Here is a 4,756-nt window from a genome sequence, read left to right as displayed (position 1 = left end):
AGAGAGAAGAGCGGACAATGTGACGATCTGGCTTTAATTCGATTCGATAACAAATGACGAAAACGGACGGATTTCTTAGGTTTTTACTACATATGAACACTTTTCATATTCTCCCGTGCAACTCCGCTGCTAATCCTCCTTTCACGTAGAATCATAAGGTCCTAGCTCATGTCCAAGGCACCAAAGTCAGCTAAAAAGTCAATAATCGATACCTAAAACTTTAATTGTACTACTTCTTCCTGGGTATTACATCAACTTAGAAGCTTCATCTGTGTTCTACTATGGTGCTTTTAGTGTCTCAGCATACCGCAGCACGCGACATAGCTTTGCAGACGATAAGTACAACCGTTTCAGAGAGAAGAGCGGCCAATGTGACGATCTGGCTTTAAGTCGGTTCGATAGCAAATGACGAAAACGAACCGATTTCTCAGGTTTTTACTACATATGAACACTATTCACATTCTTCCGTGCAACTCGGCTGCTAGTCCTCCTTTCATGCAGAATCGTAAGGTCCTAGCTCATGTCCGAGGCACCAAATCCAGCTAAAAAGTCAATATTCAATACCTAAAACTTGAATTGTACTACTTCTTACTGGCTATTACATCAACTTAGAAGCTTCATCTGTGATCTACTATAGTGCTTTTACTGTCTCAGTATACTGCAGCACGCGACATAGCTTTGCAGACGATAAGTACAACCGTTTCAGAGAGAAGAGCCCCCAATGTGACGATCTGGCTTTAAGTAGATTCGATAACAAATGACGAAAACGGACGGATTTCTCAGGTTTTTACTACATATGAACACTTTTCACATTCTCCCGTGCAACTCGGCTGCTAGTCCTCCTTCATGCAAAATTTTAATTTCCTAGCTCATGTCCAAGGCACCAAAGAAGGGTAAAAAGTCAATAATCATTACCTAAAACTTGAGTTGTACTACTTCTTACTGGCTATTACATCAACTTAGAAGCTTCATCTGTGTTCTACTATGGTGCTTTTAGTGTCTCCGCATACCGCAGCACGCGACATAGCTTTGCAGACGATAAGTACAAGCGTTTCAGAGAGAAGAGCGGACAATGTGACGATCTGGCTTTACGTCGATTCGATAACAAATGACGAAAACGGACGGATTTCTCAGGTTTTTACTACATATGAACACTTTTCACATTCTCCCGTGCAAATCGGATGCTAGTCCTCCTTTCATGCAGAATCATAAGGTCCTAGCTCATGTCCAAGGCACCAAAGCCAGCTAAAAAGTCAATAATCGATACCTAAAACTTGAATTGTACTACTTCTTACTGGCTATTACATCAACGTAGAAGCTTCATCTGTGTTCTACTACGGTGCTTTTACTGTCTCCGCATACCGCAGCACGCGACATAGCTTTGCAGACGATAAGTACAACCGTTTCAGAGAGAAGAGCGGCCAATGTGACGATCTGGTTTAAGTAGATTCGATAACAAATGATGTAAACGGACGGATATCTCAGGCTTTTACTACATATGAACATTTTTCACATTCTCCCGTGAAACTCGGCTGCTAGTCCTCCTTTCATGCAGAATCTTAAGGTCCTAGCTCATGTCCAAGGTACCAAAGCCAGCAGAAAAGTCAATAATCGATACCTAAAACTTGAATTGTACTACTTCTTACTGGCTATTACATCAACTTAGAAGCTTCATCTGTGTTCTACTATGGTGATTTTAGTGTCTCCGCATACCCCAGCACGCGACATAGCTTTGCAGACGATAAGTACAACCGTTTCAGAGAGAAGAGCGGCCAATGAGACGATCTGGCTTTAAGTCGATTCGAAAACAAGTGACGAAAACGGACCGATTTCTCAGGTTTTTACTACATATGAACACTTTTCACATTCTCCCGTGCAACGTGGCTAATCGTCCTCCTTTCATGCAGAATCTTAAGGTCCTAGCTCATGTCCAAGGCACCAAAGCCAGCTATAAAGTCAATATTCAATACCTAAAACATGAATTGTACTACTTCTTACTGGCTATTACATCAACTTAGAAGCTTCATCTGTGTTCTACTATGGTGCTTTTAGTGTCTCCGCATACCGCAGCACGCGACATAGCTTTGCAGACGATAAGTACTACCGTTTCAGAGAGAAGAGCGGCCAATGTGACGATCTGGCTTGAAGTCGATTCGATAACAAATGACGAAAACGGACCGATTTCTCAGTTTTTTACTACATATGAACACTTTTCACATTCTCTCGTGCAAATCGGCTGCTAGTCCTCCTTTCATGCAGAATCGTACGGTCCTAGCTCATGTCCAAGGCACCAAAGCCAGCTAAAAAGTCAATATTCAATACCTAAAACTTGAATTGTACTACTTCTTACTGGCTATTACATCAACTTAGAAGCTTCATCTGTGATCTACTATAGTGCTTTTAGTGTCTCAGCATACTGCATCACGCGACATAGCTTTGCAGACGATAAGTACAACCGTTACAGAAAGAAGAGCCCCCAATGTGACGATCTGGCTTTAAGTAGATTCGATAACAAATGACGAAAACGGACTGATTTCTCAGGTTTTTACTACATATGAACACTTTTCACATTCTCCCGTGCAACTCGGCTGCTAGTCCTCCTTCATGCAAAATTTTAATTTCCTAGCTCATGTCCAAGTCACCAAAAAAGGGTAAAAAGTCAATAATTATTACCTAAAACTTGAGTTGTACTACTTCTTACTGGCTATTACATCAACTTAGAAGCTTCATCTGTGTTCTACTATGGTGCTTTTAGTGTCTCCGCATACCGCAGCACGCGACATAGCTTTGCAGACGATAAGTACAAGCGTTTCAGAGAGAAGAGCGGCCAATGTGACGATCTGGCTTTACGTCGATTCGATAACAAATGACGAAAACGGACGGATTTCACAGGTTTTTACTACATATGAACACTTTTCACATTCTCCCGTGCAAATCGGCTGCTAGTCCTCCTTTCATGCAGAATCATAAGGTCCTAGCTCATGTCCAAGGCACCTAAGCCAGCTAAAAAGTCAATAAGCGATACCTAAAACTTGAATTGTACTAATTCTTACTGGCTATTACATCAACTTAAAAGCTTTATCTGTGTTCTACTATGGTGCTTTCAGTGTCTCCGCATACCGCAGCACGCGACATAGCTTTGCAGACGATAAGTACAACCGTTTCAGAGAGAAGAGCGGCCAATGTGCCGATCTGGCTTGAAGAAGATTCGATAACAAATGACGAAAACGGACGGATTTCTAGGTTTTTACTACATATGAACACTTTTCATATTCTCCCGTGCAACTCCGCTGCTAAACCTCCTTTCAAGCAGAAGCTTAAGGTCCTAGCTCATGTCCAAGGCACCAAAGCCAGCTAAAAAGTCAATAATCGATACCTAAAACTTGAATTTTACTACTTCTTACTGGCTATTACATCAACTTAGAAGCTTTATCTGTGTTCTACTATGGTGCTTTTACTGTCTCCGCATACCGCAGCACGCGACATAGCTTTGCAGACGATAAGAACAACCGTTTCAGAGAGAAGAGCGGCCAATGTGACGATCTGGTTTAAGTAGATTCGATAACAAATGACGTAAACGGACGGATGTCTCAGGTTTTTACTACATATGAACACTATTCACATTCTCCCGTGCAACTTGGCTGCTAGTCCTCCTTTCATGCAGAATCGTACGGTCCTAGCTCATGTCCAAGGCACCAAAGCCAGCTAAAAAGTCAATATTCAATACCTAAAACTTGAATTGTACTACTTCTTACTGGCTATTACATCAACTTAGAAGCTTCATCTGTGATCTACTATAGTGCTTTTAGTGTCTCAGCATACTGCATCACGCGACATAGCTTTGCAGACGATAAGTACAACCGTTTCAGAGAGAAGAGCCCCCAATGTGACGATCTGGCTTTAAGTAGATTCGATAACAAATGACGAAAACGGACTGATTTCTCAGGTTTTTACTACATATGAACACTTTTCACATTCTCCCGTGCAACTCGGCTGCTAGTCCTCCTTCATGCAAAATTTTAATTTCCTAGCTCATGTCCAAGTCACCAAAAAAGGGTAAAAAGTCAATAATAATTACCTAAAACTTGAGTTGTACTACTTCTTACTGGCTATTACATCAACTTAGAAGCTTCATCTGTGTTCTACTATGGTGCTTTTAGTGTCTCCGCATACCACAGCACGCGACATAGCTTTGCAGACGATAAGTACAAGCGGTTCAGAGAGAAGAGCGGCCAATGTGACGATCTGGCTTTAAGTAGATTCGATAACAAATGACGAAAACGGACTGATTTCTCAGGTTTTTACTACATATGAGCACTTTTCACATTCTCCCGTGCAACTCGGCTGCTACTCCTCCTTCATGCAAAATTTTAATTTCCTAGCTCATGTCCAAGTCACCAAAGAAGGGTAAAAAGTCAATAATCATTACCTAAAACTTGAGTTGTACTACTTCTTACTGGCTATTACATCAACTTAGAATCTTCATCTGTGTTCTACTATGGTGCTTTTAGTGTCTCCGCATACCGCAGCACGCGACATAGCTTTGCAGACGATAAGTACAAGCGTTTCAGAGAGAAGAGCGGCCAATGTGACGATCTGGCTTTACGTCGATTCGATAACAAATGACGAAAACGGACGGATTTCACAGGTTTTTACTACATATGAACACTTTTCACATTCTCCCGTGCAAATCGGCTGCTAGTCCTCCTTTCATGCAGAATCATAAGGTCCTAGCTCATGTCCAAGGCACCAAAGC

The sequence above is a fragment of the Schistocerca gregaria genome, unplaced genomic scaffold (assembly GCF_023897955.1).
Source record: "Schistocerca gregaria isolate iqSchGreg1 unplaced genomic scaffold, iqSchGreg1.2 ptg000386l, whole genome shotgun sequence".
Taxonomy (NCBI): Eukaryota; Metazoa; Arthropoda; class Insecta; order Orthoptera; family Acrididae; genus Schistocerca; species Schistocerca gregaria.
The sequence above is the reverse complement of the archived record's forward strand: the minus strand, read 5'-3'. Positions refer to the sequence as shown.